The sequence below is a fragment of the Scyliorhinus canicula genome, unplaced genomic scaffold (assembly GCF_902713615.1).
Source record: "Scyliorhinus canicula unplaced genomic scaffold, sScyCan1.1, whole genome shotgun sequence".
Lineage (NCBI taxonomy): Eukaryota > Metazoa > Chordata > Chondrichthyes > Carcharhiniformes > Scyliorhinidae > Scyliorhinus > Scyliorhinus canicula.
The window spans coordinates 85,172-105,423 of NW_024055470.1; the positions used below are offsets into that span (position 1 = coordinate 85,172).

At 44.7% G+C, this 20,252-nt stretch overlaps 4 non-coding genes across 4 annotated transcripts; 3 read left to right on the forward strand and 1 right to left on the reverse strand.

Annotated features, from left to right (window-relative positions):
• The first annotated feature begins 15,400 nt into the window (after positions 1 to 15,400).
• Positions 15,401 to 15,473, forward strand: trnav-cac. The gene has a single exon. It is a non-coding gene; the product is annotated as a tRNA-Val (tRNA).
• Positions 15,474 to 17,843: 2,370 nt separating this feature from the next.
• trnav-cac lies at positions 17,844 to 17,915 on the forward strand. Its single transcript has one exon. It is a non-coding gene; the product is annotated as a tRNA-Val (tRNA).
• A 1,047-nt stretch (positions 17,916 to 18,962) lies between these two features.
• trnap-ugg lies at positions 18,963 to 19,052 on the reverse strand. Its single transcript is given in 2 exon segments — positions 18,963 to 18,998; positions 19,017 to 19,052. It is a non-coding gene; the product is annotated as a tRNA-Pro (tRNA).
• Positions 19,053 to 19,842: 790 nt separating this feature from the next.
• On the forward strand, positions 19,843 to 19,915 carry trnav-cac. The gene has a single exon. It is a non-coding gene; the product is annotated as a tRNA-Val (tRNA).
• The last annotated feature ends 337 nt before the right edge of the window (positions 19,916 to 20,252 follow it).

Below are 20,252 nucleotides of genomic sequence, written 5' to 3' on the forward strand. Positions count from 1 at the left end.
GCCGGTTGTTGACAGAACCACAGCCGCAGTTTTCCCGGTGCAATATTTAGTTTTCAGTTTCTGGCAGCGAATGGCCACAAATCGATCAAAGGAGAAAGTGAGAGTGAACCAGACAGAACAGTCCCTGGCTGCAGTCATCAGGACAGCGTTAACACGGCACACAGGGGTGAGCGACAGGAAATTCAGGGGGAAATAATAATCATCGATCATGTTCAGTATGGGTTTAGTGATAATAAACAGCAGATCCGCCGTTGCCATGGCCACCAGGTAGCGAGTGGTGCAGGTAGAGAGACCACACTTCCCCTGACACAGAATTACAATTCCCAGTAAATTAACTGTCAGAGAGAGAAAGGAGAGACGCGGGAAATTACGGGATAATCAATCTCCCTGTCTGAACATAATCTCTGCATCAATATTCTCGACAGTGGGTGGGTGGGGGTGTTGGGACAGGAGTGGGCACAGAGATTAACATTGCAGAGAGGGAAGTAGCAAATGTAACTCCAGTGTTAAAGATGGGGAATGCGGGGAAAGTGTGGATTGCAGCCCTGTCAGTTTGATGGCATTGGTAGGAAAATGTTTATAATTCAGATACCTTTGGGAGAGGTTACATTTCTCATTTAGTCTGATTTACAGGATTCACTCAGGCCGGCCAGGTTTCCCAAACCGGATACAAACATACCAGAGATTGTCATCCCTGCTCAATTATTGGACCACACCCCGGATTCGACCGTTCCCTGGACTGGGTTTCTGATGTGGTTGGACCCCACTCCTGGTTTATCTGAATCATCCACGATCAATGGAAAAATAAAACAAACGCAGGACCTTCCCACTTCATAATCATGGGAGGAATAGAAATATAGAATGTATAGTGCAAAAGGAGGCCATTCAGCCCATCGAGTCTGCACCGGCCCTTGGAAAGTAAACACCAGTTAAGACCACCCCATCCACATAACCCAGTGACCCCATCTAAATTGTTTGGTTTAGCCACCTAAGATGGACACTGGGCTAACAAAATGAAGAACTGCTAAGACTGTAGGGAGAAAACAGTTTAGCCAGGACAAGCAGTCTGCAAAGGCTAATTAGCATTCTGCACGTAGCAAAACTGGTTTATGGCCAGATGGAAGATCTCAACCAAAGGTGTAAATAGCAAAACGCTTTGCATAGTAATGAGGTGATCCAGATCTGGGCCCACACAATAGCAACATTTGGGTTTGAATGGATACTTTGAGTGGACGCCCAGACGAAACGGCACCAGAAGTATCCATCACATAAGACCCTAGAGACCGCCCCACCCATCGAGAAGAGACCCTCAGATTGGGGGATTTGTAAGACATCGATTGGGAAATGATCCAATCGATACATGGCAGGTAAAGGCCCGCCCCGAAAAGGCACGGACATTGGGGGCCCTATAAAGATAGACCCCGCACATGGTTCTGTCTGTTTTTGTGCTCCGGCTTGGACTGCTGTTTTGACTCCGGCCCAGATCTGCTGTTGTATCCTGACTCCGACTCCAGCCGTTGATCCTGTCTCCCATCACCAGCCATTGAGCACCAGCCATCGTTCAGTAAATGCCAAAACGACGCTCGCTACGTGAACCCGGCATTACTTATACAGTATTCGACTATTAGTGAACAGAAGGTGCAGCCCAGAAAGGAACAAAGGCCTTGTCCCCTGACCTTGCTGGTTCCTACTTAGATAAGTATTTAGTCGTTTAACAGTAGAAATAAGTATTAGTCTTTAGTGTGTGCATGCGTATTTATTATATTTGTATAATAAATATTGATCGTTTGAACTTACTGATCGGTGTATAGTTTTATTACTTTGAACCTGACCTTGAAATACTTGTGAGGTGTCTATATACGGCACCTGGCGACTCCGAGCTGAAAATACACACACACACAGCTGTAGCAGTGTTAAGCACACGGCCTTTAAACGGAGGCGTGTTAATACACTCCAATAAACGCGTAATACACTCAAGTAAAACGTGCAACATTGGAAACTAAACACAATTTATCATGGCCAATCCACCTAACCTGCACATCTTTGGACTGTGGGAGAAAACTGCAGTCTCTTCACAGACAGTCACCAAAGGTAGGAATTGATTCGGGAACCTGGTGCTGTGAGGCAGCAGTGCCAACCACTGCATCACTGTGCCACCAATGTCATTAGGAAGGGACAGAACAGGATTAAGCGGATGGAATTAACAGAGGAAGAAATGACCTTGCTGGGGCTGGAACAGGCCGAAGTAATGGGTCTACTGGGACTTTCCTGTTTGTGGATTTTGGGAAGGAGGTAGAAGCGGGAGGTTGATGCAGGATGTGTGGGGTTGTAGGACGATGATGTCCGAGGCTGTGGTCAGAGGATATCCAGAGCCAATGAGGCCAGTGAGTGTCCTGGGAACAATATCATGATGTTTGGTGGTGTGCTGCTGGTCCAGGAGGAGGTAGCAGGATGGGCCTGAGAGTTGACGGTCAGTCTCTGTGAGGAATGAGTCAGTACACCAGACAATAATGGCACCACCCTTGTGGGTAGGTCAGGTCACCAGGTCAGGGTTGGATATTAGAGAGAGGATTGGAGCAAGTTTAGAGTGAGTCAGGATACAGATGGTGAGAGGCACAGAGAAATTGAGACGGTCGATGTCACACTGACAGATCTCAATGAAAAGATCAAGAGCTGATAGGAGGCCAGAGGGTGGGGCCCAGGTAGAGGGAGATTACTGGAGGCAGATGGATTTCAGCACCAAATTTTCATAAAATAGACAGTGAGAAACAGCAGAGACAATATTATCTACTTACTGATCACCATCAGAATAACGACCAAAGAATTGAAAAGCAGAAGTCGGTCTCTGTTATTCTTGAATTTAGAACAGAATATAATAAAATCTTCCAGTCACAATGTCAACAGTAGGAAAAGTGGAATTAGTCGTATGACTTAAAAGAAAACCAGTAACACAGGGTCTACTAAATAGTCGGCACATATTCCAAAGTCAACATCATTCCTGACACATTTCATCCAATTATTGCAATAACTATCATAAATAATAGATCTGAGTAGTATAATAGATGTTAAACAATTTTACTTTCTAAAGGCCGTCAGTAAAATCCGACATAACAGACTGATGAGTAATCTCAGAGCCAGTGGAGTTTGGGGACACAGCAGCAGAATGGACACATGCTGGCGACACACACACAAAACAGGGAGAGGTGTTAAAGGGATTTAGGCTGATTGGTGGAAGGTGGGAAGTGGTGTTCCACAAGGATCAGCACTGGGATCACTCTCCTTCCCCATTCCCATCATCAGTATGGAATCGGGAAGCAGAACGATAATTACACAATTTACAGACAAAATCAAATTGAGAGTGATAGTGAATACAGAGGAAGAATACAACTAATTACAGGAACACATTATCAGTAATTATGAATTTGCAAAGTGGGTATTTCAATGGGAAATTAATTTCCCGACAGATCAGTGTCTGCTGCTGCATTTTGATCAGAACAATAAGTCCCCCAATCACTCCTTGGAAAACAAGTGTGTGAATGGACTGGAGGGGTTTCTGGGTTCAGGTGAATAGATTCACAAATCGTGTGAAGCAGAAACACAGTTTAAAAACATCCATAACAATTGATCAAACATGTGAGTTCATTTCAGAATGAATAGAAATGAGAAAATAATCACAAAACCTATTGGAATACTGCACTGTTGTGGGTTTTATGAAATATTGGAGTGTGGGTCATGTTTGTTCCTGTTGGAGTAGGTCAATAGAAAACAGAGATAGAGACATTTCACTTCATTCAATAAATATCAAACATCTTCAAAACTCAGCCAAACAGGGGCTGGTTTAGCTCACTGGGGGCTGGTTTAGCTCACTGGGCTAAATCGCTGGCTTTTAAAGCAGACCAAGGCAGGCCAGCAGCACGGTTCGATTCCCATACCAGCCTCCCCAGACAGGCGCCGGGATGTGGCGACTAGGGGCTTTTCACAGTGACTTCATTGAAGCCTACTCGTGACAATAAGCGATTTTCATTTTCAAACTCTTCCTGTTTTCAACCTATTCCAAAGTTAAAACTCACAGAGAGAACTCCACAGAATGGAGCGACAACTCACCAATAAAATACATCATTTCAAAATAGAACCAACTAATGTCAGTCCAGTTACTGACCCACAAACAATACAATTCCACATGGACAGATAGCCCCAGTAATAGAGAGATAATTAGATCAGATATTCCACTCTGGTTAGAGACCCACACTCAGTACAATTCTACACTGTCAGATACTTCCAGTAATCCTTGTTCACCGCTGTTAGATATTCCAGTCTGGTTAGTGACCCAAACATCAGTCTGCTTTAATTCTTTCTCCTCCTAAACCTCCCTTCAGAGAAATTGCTTTCACTGAGATCCAATCTAACATTATACAAGATGCCACTCAATATAATAACTTCACCGGTCAGAGATCCAGTGAGTAACAAACAGAGGTTTATTGTGATTTGATGGAAGGGATTCAAACCATTGACACGCTTAAAGACATTTGACAATGATATAGTTGATCAGGTGTCTGTATAACAGTGAGCATGAGATCAGGATTAAAAATTTTCACTCAGAGTTTCAAATCAGAGAGCCGCTCACACACAGATTTACACAAGTTCAATGGTGATAGTCACTTACCAGGAACACCGACAATAGCAACGATTGTGTAGAATATTTTCTCAGCAATATCAATTGGATCATGCATTTTCAATGTGAAGTGATGTGTCCTTTCGTGCTGGCGTCAGTCTCTGTGTTAAACTCCGAGGTTCTATGTTCCCAAAGCATTTAATTTATACCCTGGAGAACCACCTCAGAGATATTGAGGTTGTGAAATCGTACACGTTATTATTAGAAATATATGAACAAACAGATTACAATATTGTGTTCAGTGAAATAAAATATTTTCTTTTGAGTGAGTGACCACTTTCCAAACACTGAACTGTGTTGATCACATTGTTCAGCTAACATTAACAGAAAGGATGCTGTCCACTCAGACAACATCAGTCCCATCTCTAGATCTCAGATTTTTTACAGTGATAACCCTCACACCACTGTGACCATTCAGTGATTCAGTTCCAATTGTCAGTGTGTTTCTCTGGGTCGTTTCACAGCACTCTGGGATGTAGCTGCCTCTGTAACTGTGACCATTCAGTGATTCGGTTCCAATTGTCAGTGTGTTTCTCTGGGTGGTTCCACTGCACTCTGGGGTGTAGCTGCCTCTGTAACTGTGACCATTCAGTGATTCAGTTCCAATTGTCAATGTGTTTCTCTGGGTGGTTCCACTGCACTCTGGGGTGTAGCTGCCTCTATCTGTGACCATTCAGTGATTCAGTTCCAATTGTCAGCGTGTTTCCCTGGGTGGGTCCACTGCACTCTGGGGTGTAGCTGTCTCTGTAACTGTGACCATCCAGTGATTCAGTTCCAATTGTTAGTGTGTTTCTCTGGGTGGTTCCACTGCACTCTGGGGTGTAGCTGCCTCTATCTGTGACCATTCAGTGATTCAGTTCCAATTGTTAGTGTGTTTCTTTGGCTGGTTCCATTGCCCTCTGGGGTGTAGCTGCCTCTGTAACTGTGACCATTCAGTGATTCAGTTCCAATTGTCAGTGTGTTTCTCTGGGTGGTTCCACTGCACCCTGGGGTTTAGCTGTCTCTGTAACAGTGGCCATTCAGTGATTCAGTTCCAATTGTCAGTGGGTCTCTGGGTGGGTCCACTGCATTCTGGGGTGTCGCTGCCTCTGTAACTGACCATTCAGTGATTCAGTTGCAATTATCAGCGTGTTTCTCTGGGTGGGTCCACTGCACCCTGGGGTGTCGCTGCCTCTGTAACTGCGACCATTCGGTGATTCAGTTCCAATTGGCAGTGTGTTTCTCTGGGTGGGTCCACTGCACTCTGGGATGTAGCTGCCTCTATCTGTGACCATTCAGTGATTCAGTTCCAATTGGCAGTGTGTTCCTCTGGGTGGTTTCACTGCACTCTGGGATGTAGCTGCCTCTATCTGTGACCATTCCTTGATTAGATATCAGTACGTTCTGTCTGAGCCTCAGTAGCAAATTTCAATGTCTCCAAAATCTGGAACTGTTTTAAGCGCAAAGTATGTGATCCCATATCTAAATCTGATTCAGACCCTCAAACTAAGAAAATCTTTAGAACTATTGGAACCTCAGAAAACTCAGAGGCTGCAGCACATTCAAACTCAGCACCTCAGAGAGCAGCATTAAAACATATACAGCTGTGAAAACTAATACTGTACCCCGTCTCTAACTGATACCGGCCGTCCATCTGATAGGCAGACTGGCCAGACTGCTGGTTTAGCTCACTGGGCTAAATTCCTGGCTTTGAAAGCAGACCAAGCAGGCCACCAGCACGGTTCCATTCCCGTACCAGCCTCCCCGGACAGGTGCCGGAATGTGGCGACTAGGCGCTTTTCACAGTAACTTCATTGAAACCTACTCGTGGCAATAAGCGATTTTCATTTCATTAGGGGCTGGTTTAGCACACAGTGCTAAATTGCTGGCTTTTAAAGCAGACCAAGACAGGCCAACAGCACGGTTCGATTCCCGAACCAGCCTCCCTGAACAGGTGCCGGAATGTGGCGAGTGGGGGCTTTTCACAGTAACTTCACTGAAGCCTACTTGTGACAATAAGCGATTTTCATTAATTTCATTCACTTAAACTGGGAGAGAGGCGGGGTGAGATGTGGAGGAAGAGAGAACTAGTCTGTGCGATGTGCTGCAAGAAGACAGGGTGAGAGAGAAAGAGGGTGGGAGGAGATAGAAAGGGAGAGAAAGAGGGTGGGAGAAATAAAGAATAAAACGAGAGAAGGAGGTAGATTGTCTGAGAGAAAGGGAAGCAGAGAGTGGAGACCGAGTGGGTGAGTGGATGATGGAGGCAGATTGTGTGAGAAGGATGGTGTATAAAATATTAACATAATATCAGACATAAGGAAAGGAGAGAGCGAGTGAGTGACTGAGGGAGTGGGAGAGGGAAAGAGTGTGAGAGAACGTGTGAGAGAGGGAAAGAGTGTGAGAGAATGAGAGAGGGGAAAGAGTGTGAGAGAATGAGAGAGGGAAAAAGTGTGAGAGAAAGTGGGAGAGAAGTAAAGAGTGCGACAGAGGTAAAGTGTGAGAGACGGAAAGAGTGTGAGATAAAGTGTGAAGGAGGGAAAGAGTGTGTGAGGGAGCGAGGCATGCAGGGAGAGAGAGAGGGAGAGAGCACAAGAGAGAGAGAGAGTGCAAAATGGGGAGAGAGTGCGAGAGAGGATTAGAGTGCGAGAGAGGGAGAGCGAGAGGGAGTGTGAGAGGGGGAGAGAGTGCGCGAGAGAGAGTGCGAGAGAGGGAGACTGTGTTTGAGAGGGAGACTGTGTTTGAGAGAGAGAGTGTGTGAGAGGGAGGGAGTGTGAGAGAGAGAGAGAGAGTGTGTGTGAGAGGGAGAGTGTGAGCGAGGGAGAGAGTGTGAGAGAGGGAGAATATGTGAGAGATAGAGAGTGTGTGAGAGAGGGAGAGAATGGAAGGGAGCGATGGAGTGTGCTTGGAGATATGGGGAACTGGGTATCATGTGGAAAACACATACGGATTAATAAATTTGCTGAGTAAACACACTTGATCCTAAATTATAAAATCAGATACTGGATGAAGTAAATATCCTTCATGCAGTATTCCACTATTTAAGTTGTGAATAATTGACAGTGTGATAGGTCAGTTATTGTGCAGAGCTGGAATAGAAGTTGTCTTTCCCCAGTGAGAGGCCAGAAAGCAAACACGTGGCACAGCCGCTTTTAACAATAATTGCAATGCAACCTCAAAAAAGATAGACTTCCCTCTGATTATGAAATGTGCGTCTGTTTTGATTGGGTGGAACAGAGATGTTTTCAATATGAAAAGCACAGGCAGCGCCCAGGGTCAGACAGATTGGAACTTACAATGAAGTTGATGTTTTGAAGTAATGAGTCAGCTAAAGTTACATCTGACTCCAGCTTCTCCCTCTCAAACTGCAGGGTAAACTCTATCATATTGTGATGTGGAGATGCCGGCGTTGGACTGGGGTGAGCACAGTAAGAAGTCTTACAACACCAGGTTAAAGTCCAACAGGTTTGTTTCAAACACGAGCTTTCAGAGCGCAGCTCCTTCCTCAGGTGAATGGTGAGGTATCATTCAGAAACATTTATATAGACAAAGTCAGAGATGCCGGGCAATGCTTGGAATGCGAGCATTTGCAGGTAATCAAATCATTACAGATCCAGAGAGAGGGATAATCACAGGTTAAAGAGTAACCGCTGTAAATAGTGATGTGCGACGCACTGCAAATAATGACATACTGACCATGGACCACAGTAAATAATGATATTCTACCCAGGGACCACTGTACTAATGATATACTACCGAGGGCCACTGTAAATAATGGCATACTACACAGGCAACACTGTAAATAAAGATATATCACCCAGTGACCACTGTAAATGATAACATAGTTTCCAGGGACCACTGTTAATAATGAAATTCCACCCTAGGACCTTGGTAAATAATGATGAAATTCTCAGGAACAACTGTAAATAATGATATATTGCCCAGAGACCACGGAAAATAATGATATACTACCCAGGGACCTCTGTAAATAATGATATACTAAGCAGGGACCACTAGAAATAATGATGTACTATCCAGGACCATTGTAAATAAGGAAATCACACGCTCGGACCGTTGAAGATAATGATGTACTACAACTGGGCCGCTGTAAATAATGGCATACTGCCCAGGGACCACTGAAATAATAGAATAGTAGCCAGGGACCACTGGAAATAATGATATACTACACAGGGACCACTGGAAATAATGATACACTACCCAGGGACCACTGTAAATAATGATATACTACACAGGGACCACTGTCAATAATGATATCCTACCCAGGGACCACTGTAAATAATGAAATTACACGCTGGGACCGTTGTAAATAATGATGTACTATACAGGGGCCAGTGTAAAGAATGACATTTTACCCAGGGACCACTGGAAATAATGATATACTGGCCAGGGACCACTCTAAATAAGGATATACTATCCAGAGACCTCTGTAAATAACGAAACTACACGCTGGGCCGCTGTATATAATGATGTACTACACAGTGAAAAATATCTAATCCAGGGCCCCAGGAAATAACGAAATCAAACGAAATTAAACGAAATTAAATCATGATATATGACACGGGACCATTGTATATAATGATATACTGCCCAGGGACCACTGTATATAATGATACACAATCCAGTGACCACTGTAAATAATGATACACAATCCAGATACCACTGTAAATAATGATATACTATCCAGGGATCACTGTAAATAATGATATACTGGCCAGGGACAATTTGGAACAGTGAAATTCCACTCTGGGACCGTTGTAAATAATTATGTACTGCAAAGGGACCTCTGAAAAAAATGAATACTTCCCAGAGACCACAACATATAAAGATATACTACCCAGGGACAACTGTAAATAATGTTTTATACCACACGGGAACCACGGTACATAATGATATACTGCCCAGGGACCACTGTAAATAATGACATGCTACCCACGGTCCATTCTAAATAATGATATACTACCCAGACACCATTGTAAATAATGATATAGTATCCAGGGACACCTGTAAATAATGAAACTCCACCCTCGGACCATGGTAAATAATGATATTCTGCCGAGGGACCACTTAGAATAATAATATTCAACCCAGGGAGCACTGTAAATAATAATATCCTCCTCAGGTAGAATATCATTATTTACAGTGATCCCTGGGTAGAATATCATTATTAACCGCGGTCCCTGGTTAGAATATCATTATTTACAGTGATCCCTGGGCAGTATGTCGTTCTTTACAGTGATCCCTGGGCAGTATATCATTATTTACAGTGATCCCTGGTTAGAATATCATTATTTACACTGGTCCCTTTGTAGTATCTCGTTATTTACCGTGGTCCCTGGGTAGAATATCCTTATTTAATGTTGCCCCTCTGTAGAATATAATTATTTACAGACGTTCCTGGGCGGTATGTCATTATTTGCAGTGGTCTCTGGGTAATATGTAACTATTTACACTGGTCCCTGGGTGGTAAATCATAATTTACAGTGGTCCCTGGGCAATATATAAATATTCACAGTGGTCCCTGGGTAGTATACCATTACTTACAGTGACCCTGGTAGCATATCATTATTTACAATTGTCCCTGTGCAGTATATCATTATTCACAGTGGACCCTCAGTCGTAAATCATTATTTACCGTGGTCCTAGGCAACATATCATTATTTACCGTGGTCCTAGGCAACATATCATTATTTACCGTGGTCCTAGGCAACATATCATTATTTACCGTGGTCCTAGGCAACATATCATTATTTACCGTGGTCCCTAGGCAGCATATCATTATTTACCGTGGTCCCTAGGCAGCATATCATTATTTACCGTGGTCCCTAGGCAGCATATCATTATTTACCGTGGTCCCTAGGCAGCATATCATTATTTACTGTGGTCCCTAGGCAACATATCATTATTTACTGTGGTCCCTCGGCAGCATATCATTATTTACAGTGGTCCCTAGGCAACATATCATTATTTACTGTGGTCCCTCGGCAGCATATCATTATTTACAGTGGTCCCTAGGCAACATATCATTATTTACTGTGGTCCCTCGACAGCATATCATTATTTACCGTGGTCCTAGGCAACATATCATTATTTACCGTGGTCCCTAGGCAGTAGATCATTATTTGCAGTGGTTCCTAGGCAACATATCATTATTTACTGTGGTCACGAGGCAGCATATCATTATTTACAATGGTCCCTAGGCAACATATCATTATTTACAGAGGGCCCTGGGCAATATATCATTAATCACATTGATCCTGTGGCAGTAGATCATTATTTGCAGTGGTCTCTGGGCACCATATCATTATTTACAGTGGCCCCCAGGCAACATATCATTATTTACAGTGGCCCCCAGGCAACATATCATTATTTACCGTGGTCCTAGGCAACATATCATTATTTACCGTGGTCCCTAGGCAGTAGATCATTATTTGCAGTGGTCCCTAGGCAGCATATCATTATTTACAATGGTCCCTAGGCAACATAGAGCGCCCTCTGCCGAGAAATGGCTGGGACTCCCAGTGTGAGTGTTTGGGACGGGACCCGCTATATCTCTGCAGCAGTGTGGGCTCCATGGCGCAGAAATACACGGCACTGTCGGAGAGATCAGCCACGGCGATATTTAAAGGAACCGTTTGGTTTTCTTTGTGCAAAGCTGCCGAGAACCTGGCCTGGAAATCTGGAGACTTACCCGAACTGCCCTGACTATAGATTCTCATTACATTCCTCGGAGGATTCCCGGGATACTGAATATACCAGAAAAGAGTTTCTGGTACCAGAAAAGAGAAAGCGGAAAATACTGGAACAACTCAGGGAGTCATGCGGCATTTGTCGACAGGCCAACAAAGCTCGACTTTCACCATCACCTTTCATTCAAACCGGGACAGGTTAGAAATGTAGGACGCCTTGACCAAGAGAAATTCCGGAGGGAGGAAACAGAACAACAGGAAAGGATTCTGATAGGGGGCAAGTCAGGAGAGATTAAATAAGAAAAGACCTTGGATTCCCTGGCCACAAGGTGAGGTTAGCATCAAATCAGAGAATAATGACACCACAGTATGAGGCCATTCAGGCCGCCGAGTCTGTGCCAGCTCCCTGTTAGTGCAGTAGAAGAAACAAAGAAACAAAAGATATGTCTGGAAAAGCTATCGATAGCAGATTGATCAACAACTACTGCCCGGACACAAAGAACAAGTGGAAACAAGATTCGAACCCAAAGCTGCGATGTAAGGACACACAAAATGGGTGCAGCATTTACAGTGTGAAACTGCTGAACACACACTGAGTGTGAAAGCTGTATTGAGCCCAGTGGAAAGATGCGCTGCTGTTCCTCGAGTGGCTGTTGAGCTTCTTTGGAACATTTCACGACTCCGAGGTCCGGGAGGTCAGCGTTAAGATCCAGCTCCCCAGTCAGTTCAATTCTCCACTTTGGCTCTGTGGATTAGATGGGTCACGTCCCTGTGGTTAACGCAGATCTGGAGCATCAATTCTACCCAAACGCACTCCAGCTCAGACACTGTGTCCCTCGAACATGTTCTGTGGGGAAAGAAACGACGTAAACATCCCGAGTCCTGAGAAATCTTTTTCAGAGTGGGCCAATGTAAATCAACCCCGCCGTCAGCATCGCAAACAATTCGTAATCTCTGACCTGGAGTAAAGAGCCTGTCCTGGATTTAAACCCACGACCACTCCCATAGGCATTGATTGAAAATCCCTAAACGAGAACCAGACCTCGAGAAATAGAGCACAAATTTAAAACCGAGCTGAAGCAAAATATAACTTATGTTAATTTCGATATAATTTCTACATCACATGGCTTTATATGTTGAGACATTTGTTTTTTTTTAAGAAACAGCTGTCGTCTGCAACAAGTGACCTGGTCTCTCAAGCAGACCATCAGAACCTGCAGCAACACAGTGACGTTGTACATTGTACACGTCCATTGATTTGGGCAGCACGGTAGCATTGTGGATAGCACAATCGCTTTACAGCTCTAGTATCCCAAGTTCGATTCCGGCTTGGGTCACTGTCTGTGTGGAATCTGCACTTCCTCCCCGTGTGTGCGTGGGTTTCCTCCGGGTGCTCCGATTTCCTCCCACAGTCCAAAGATGTGCAAGTCAGGTGGATTGGACGTGATAAATTTCCCTTAGTGTCCAAAATTTCCCTTAGTGTTGGGTTGGACTGGGTTATGGGGAAAGGGTAGAGGTGTTAACCTTGGGTAGGGTGCTCTTTCCAAGAGCCGGTGCAGACTCGATGGGCCGAATGGTCTCCTTCTGCACTATAATTTCTATGAAAGATTGCCAGCGGTTTCTGTAGTGTAGTGGTTATTACGTCGCCTCAAAAGCGACAGGTCTCCGGCCCGAAACCGGACAGAAACATCCACCATTTCGTATGAGAAAAGTTTGCACAAAATAATTCTGGTTCTGAATATTGCCGGAAACATGTGTGTTCGAGGAATATGAGATTTCGTCTCACATGAGCCACTAAAATAAATTGAAAATTAAGTCACAAGCACTGAAATTTCGACAGGCTATGAGAAGAAAATAATTTTCTTATTTTGGCACAGCTCGGATATTAGCAGCTAGTTCATCCACAACAGAATTTCAGGGATTTACAAATGCAGATGACACATTTATTCGCCATCTCAAACATGTCTAAATGAACGACAAATGCAACTTACTGCGGATGCTTCAAACGGAAACAAAAACAGAAAATACTGGATAATCTCAGCAGGTCTGACAGCCTCTGGGGAGCGAAATGGCTGCTGTCGTTTCCAGTCAAATGGACTCTTTGTCAAAGCTGGAGAACTGGAACTGGAGATTCAGACGATTGTGGGTGGGGGGTGGGGGTGGTGGAGTGCTGTATTGGGTCTCGATAGAGGGCGAGCAATAGGTGGGAAATGACGGAAATGTCTCGGACAGAAAGAAAAAGGGAATGTAAATGAGCCTAATCAAGGCTATGAAAGGTGCTGATGGCGCATCAAGCGGTCAGAATGTGTTAATGGCAGAACAAAGGTAAGCAGTGTGTCAGAGAACAATTACAAACAGGGATCAGATTGCTGAAGTAGGATGGTATGGGCTGGGGGGAGGGGGGCAATGCTGAGGGTAAAACATATCAATGGAAGGGATGATAAGTTGATGGAAAAAACATGTGGTGGAGGGGGAAGTGAGAGTTCACAGTCTGAAGTTGTTGAACTGATAAAATGAAAGGGACAAAGAGCTGTCTGAGTCCACCAGAATTAGTCAATAGAAATGTGAATGCCCACACATAGACAAACTTCTCGGGAATGTATTGGTTCCATGCAGTTTGAGCTCAGCTTCTCAAAGCAAACGCAATGTGAATGAATCCCGCTGTCTCCGCCGCAAAGAAATGAAGAAAACATGCGGTTTGACCAACGGAAAACCTCATCGAAGGGCTCGTCCCGGATTTGAACCCGGGCCCTCTCGCAAATTCCGACAGCGACACACCCAAAGCGAGAATCATACCCCTAGACCAACGAGCCCCGCAAATGGAGCCAAAGCATACTGCCATTGCCATCGAAAATCAATCTAACATCTGCGGAGAACGCCAAAAGTACTGCGACATCTCAGGGACTCAGGCGGCATTTGTCGACAGGACAACAAAGTTCGTCTTTCACCATCACCTTTCATTAAAACCGGGACAGGTTAGAAATGTGGTACGTCTTAACCAAGTGAATTATCGGAGGGAGGAAACAGTACAACAGGAAAGGGCTCTAATGGGGGGCAAGTCAGGAGAGAATAATTGAGAAGAGGCCTTGGGACCCTGGCCACAGAGTTAGGTTAGCATCAAATCAGAGAATAATGACACCACGGTATGAGGCCATTCCGGCCGCCGTGTCTGTGCCAGCTCTCTGTTAGCGCAATGGAAGAAACAAAGAAACAAAAGATGTGTCTGGAGGAGCTATCGATGGCAGATCAACAACTACCGCCCGGACACAAAGAACAAGTGGAAACAAGATTGAAACCCAAATCTGCGATGGAAGGACACACAGAATGGGTGCAGCATTTACAGTGTGAAACTACTGAACACACACTGAGTGTGAAAGCTGTATTGAGCCCAGTGGAAAGATGCGCTGCTGTTCCTCGAGTGTCTGTTGAGCTTCTTTGGAACATTTCACGACGCCGAGGTCCGGGAGGTCAGCGTTAAGATCCAGCTCTCCAGTCAGTTCAATTCTCCACTTTAGCTCTGTGGATTAGATGGGTCACGTCCCTGTGGTTAACACAGATCTGGAGCATCAATTTTATCCAAACGCACTCCAGCTCAGACACTGTCTCTCTCTCTCTCTCGAGCATCATCTGTGGGGAGAGGATCGACGTAAACATTCCGAGTCCTGAGAAATCTTTTTCAGAGTGGGCCAATGTAAATCAACCCCGCCGTCAGCATCGCAAACAATTCGTAATCTCTGACCAGGAGTAAAGGGCTTGTCCTGGATTTAAACCCACGACTACTCCCATAGGAATTGATTGAAAATCCTTAAACGAGAACCAGACCTCGAGACCAAAGAGCACAAATTTAAGACCGACATTCAGCAAAATATAACTTATGTTAATTTCGATATAATTTCTACATCTCACGGCTTTATTTGTTGAGGCATCTGTTAATTTAAGAAACAGCTGTCGCTTGCAACAAGGGACCTGGCCTCTCAAACAGACCATCAGAATCTGCAGCAACACAGTCAGGTTGTACATTCCGCACGTCCGTTGGTTGCCTGCGGTTTCTGTAGTGTAGTGGTTATCACATTCCCCTCACACGCGAAAGGTCATCGGTTCGAAACCGGGCAGAAACATCGAACATTTAGCATTTCGTGTGAGAAAAGTTAGCACAATTATTGGGCACAAAATTTCCTGAATGTTGCCGGAACCTCGTGTGTTCCAGGACTAAGAAATTTCGTCTCACATGAGCCACTACACTGAATTGAACATTAAGGCCCAAGCACTGAATTTTCGGCAGGCAATGAGAGGTGAAGAATTTTCATATCTTGGCACACCTCGGATATTGGCAGCTAGTTCATCCACAACAGAGTTTCAGCGATTTACAAATGAACATATTTAATCACCATCTCAAACATGTCTAAATGTGTGACAAATGCAACTTACAGCGGATGCTTCAAACGGAAACAAAAACAGAAAATACTGGATAATCTCAGCAGGTCTGACAGCCTCTGGGGAGCGAAATGGCAGCTGTCGTTTCCAGTCAAGTGGACTCTTTGTCAAAGCTGGAGAACTGGAACTGGAGATTCAGACGATTGTGGGTGGGGGGTGGGGGTGGTGGAGTGCTGTATTGGGTCTCGATAGAGGGCTAGCAATAGGTGGGAAATGACGAAAATGTCTCGGGCAGAAAGAAAAAGGAATGTAAATGAGGCTAATCAAGGCTATGAAAGGTGCTGATGGCGCATCAAGCGGTCAGAATGTGTTAATGGCAGAACAAAGGTAAGCCGTGCGTCAGAGAACAATTACAAACAGGGATCAGATTGCTGAAGTAGGATAGTGTGGGCTGGGGGGAGGGGGGCAATGCTGAGGGTAAAACATATCAATGGAAGGGATGATAAGTTGATGGAAAAAACATGTGGTGGAGGGGGAAGTGAGAGTTCACAGTCTGAAGTTGTTGAACTGATAAAATGAAAGGGACAAAGAGCTGTCTGAATCCACCAGAATTTGTCAATAGAAATGTGAATGCCCACACATAGACAAACGTCTCGGGAATGTATTGGTTCCATTCAGTTTGAGCTCAGCTTCTCAAAGCGAACCCAATGTGAATGAATCCCGCCGTCGACGCCGCAAAGAAATGAAGAAAACATGCGGTTTGACCAACGGGAAAACGGCATCGAAGGGCTCGTCCTGGATTTGAACTCTGGACCTCTCGTAAATTCCGACAGCGACACACCCAAAGCGAGAATCATACCCCTAGACCAACGACACCCGCAAAAAGAGTCAAAGCATACTGTCATTGCCATCGAAAATCAACCTAACATCTGCGGAGAACGCCAAAAGTACTGCAACATCTCAGGTCGTCAGACGGCATTTGTCGACAGGACAACAAAGTTCGTCTTTCACCATCACCTTTTATTAAAACCGGGACAGGTTAGAAATGTGGTACGTCTTAACCAAGTGAATTACCGGAGGGAGGAAACAGAACAACAGGAAAGTGCTCTAATGGGGGGCAAGCCAGGAGAGATTAAATAAGAAGAGGCCTTGGGACCCTGGCCACAGAGTTCGGTTAGCATCGAATCAGAGAATAATGACACCACAGTATGAGGCCATTCCGGCCGCCGTGTCTGTGCCAGCTCTCTGTTAGCGCAATGGAAGAAACAAAGAAACAAAAGATATGTCTGGAGGAGCTATAGATGGCATATTGATCAACAACTACCGCCCGGACACAAAGAACAAGTGGAAACAAGATTGAATCCCAAATCTGCGATGGAAGGAAACACAAAATGGGTGCAGCATTTACAGTGTGAAACTACTGAACACACACTGAGTGTGAAAGCTGTATTGAGCCCAGTGGAAAGATGCGCTGCTGTTCCTCGAGTGGCTGTTGAGCTTCTTTGGAACATTTCACGACTCCGAGGTCCGGGAGGTCAGCGTTAAGATCCAGCTCCCCAGTCAGTTCAATTCTCCACTTTGGCTCTGTGGATTAGATGGGTCACGTCCCTGTGGTTAACACAGATCTGGAGCATCAATTTTATCCAAACGCACTCCAGCTCAGACACTGTCTCTCTCTCTCTCTCTCTCGCATCATCTGTGGGGAGAGAAACGACGTAAACATTCCGAGTCCTGAGAAATCTTTTTCAGAGTGGGCCAATGTAAATCAACCCCGCCGTCAGCATCGCAAACAATTCATAATCTCTGACCTGGAGTAAAGAGCCTGTCCTGGATTTAAACCCACGACCACTCCCATAGGCATTGATTGAAAATCCTTAAACGAGAACCAGACCTCGAGACCAAAGAGCACAAATTTAAGACCGACATTCAGCAAAATATAATTTATGTTAATTTCGATATAATTTCTACATCTCACGGCTTTATATGTTGAGACATCTGTTAATTTCAGACACAGCAGTCGCTTGCAACAACTGACCTGGCCTCTCAAGCAGACCATCAGAATCTGCAGCAACACAGTAAGGTTGTATATTCCGCACGTCCGTTGATTGCCAGCGGTTTCTGTAGTGTAGTGGTTATCACATTCGCCTCACACGCGAAAGGTCCCCGGTTCAAACCGAGCAGAAACATCGAGCATTTAGCATTTCGTGTGAGAAAAGTTTGCATAATTATTGGGCACAAAATAATTCTATTTCCTGAATGTTGCCGGAATCTCGTGTGTTCCAGGACTATGAAATTTCGTCTCACACGAGCCACTACACAGAATTGAACATTAAGGCCCAAGCACTGAATTTTCGGCAGGCAATGAGAGGTGAAGAATTTTCATATCTTGGCACACCTCGGATATTAGCAGCTAGTTCATCCACAACAGAGTTTCAGCGATTTACAAATGAACATATTTAATCACCATCTCAAACACTTCTAAATGTATGACAAATGCAATTTACCGCGAATGCTTCAAACGGAAACAAAAACAGAAAATACTGGATAATCTCAGCAGGTCTGACAGCCTCTGGGGAGCGAAATGGCAGCTGTCGTTTCCAGTCAAGTGGACTCTTTGTCAAAGCTGGAGAACTGGAACTGGAGATTCAGACGATTGTGGGTGGGGGGTGGGGGTGGTGGAGTGCTGTATTGGGTCTCGATAGAGGGCTAGCAATATGTGGGAAATGACGAAAATGTCTCGGGCAGAAAGAAAAAGGGAATGTAAATGAGGCTAATCAAGGCTAAAGGTGCTGATGGCGCATCAAGAAGTCAGAATGTGTCAATGGCAGAACAAAGGTAAGCAGTGCGTCAGAGAACAATTACAAACAGGGATCAGATTGCTGAAGTAGGAAGGTATGGGCTGGGGGGAGGTGGGCAATGCTGAGGGTAAAACATATCAATGGAAGGGATGATAAGTTGATGGAAAAAACATGTGGTGAAGGGGAAGTGAGAGTTCACAGTCTGAAGTTGTTGAACTGATAAAATGAAAGGGACAAAGAGCTGTCTGAGTCTACCAGAATTAGTCAATAGAAATGTGAATGCCCACCCATAGACAAACTTCCCGGCAACGTATTGGTTCTACGCAGCTTGAGCTCAGCTTCTCAAAGCAAACCCAATGTGAATGAATCCCTCCGTCGACGCCGCAAAGAAATGAAGAAAACATGCGGTTTGACCAACGGGAAAACCTCATCGAAGGGCTCGTCCGGGATTTGAACCCGGGACCTCTCGCAAATTCCAACAGCGACACACCCAAAGCGAGAATCATACCCCTAGACCAACGAGCCCCGCAAAAAGAATCAAAGCATACTGTCATTGCCATCGAAAATCAATCTAACATCTGCGGAGAACGCCAAAAGTACTGCAACATCTCAGGTCGTCAGGCGGCATTTGTCGACAGGACAACAAAGTTCGTCTTTCACCATCACCTTTTATTAAAACCGGGACAGGTTAGAAATGTGGTACGTCTTAACCAAGTGAATTACCGGAGGGAGGAAACAGAACAACAGGAAAGGGCTGTAATGGGGGGCATGTCAGGAGAGATTAAATGAGAAGAGGCCTTGGGACCCTGGCCACAGAGTTAGGTTAGCATCGAATCAGAGAATAATGACACCACAGTATGAGGCCATTCCGGCCGCCGTGTCTGTGTCAGCTCTCTGTTAGCGCAATGGAAGAAACAAAGAAACAAAAGATATGTCTGGAGGAGCTATAGATGGCATATTGATCAACAACTACCGCCCGGACACAAAGAACAAGTGGAAACAAGATTGAATCCCAAATCTGCGATGGAAGGACACACAAAATGGGTGCAGCATTTACAGTGTGAAACTACTGAACACACACTGAGTGTGAAAGCTGTATTGAGCACAGTGGAAAGATGCGCTGACATTCAGCAAAATATAATTTATGTTAATTTCGATATAATTTCTACATCTCACGGCTTTATATGTTGGGACATCTGTCAATTTAAGAAACAGCTGTCGCTTGCAACAAGGGACCTGGCCTCTCAAACAGACCATCAGAATCTGCAGCAACACAGTGAGGTTGTACATTCCGCATGTCCATTGTTTGCCAGCGGTTTCTGTAGTGTAGTGGTTATCACATTCGCCTCACACGCGAAAAGTCCCCGGTTCGAAACCGGGCGGAAACATCGAACATTTAGCATTTCGTGTGAGAAAAGTTTGCACAATTATTGGGCACAATTTCCTGAATGTTGCCGGAATCTCGTGTGTTCCAGGACTATGAGATTTCGTCTCGCATGAGCCATTAAACTGAATTGAACATTGAGGCCCACGCACTGAATTTTCGGCAGGCAATGAGAGGTGGACAATTTTCATATCTTGGCACAGCTCGGATATTAGCAGCTCGTGGATCCACAACAGAATTTCAGCGATTTACAAATGAACATAGTTAATCACCATCTCAATCATGTCTAAATGTGTGACAAATGCAACTTACTGCGAATGCTTCAAACGGAAACAAAAGCA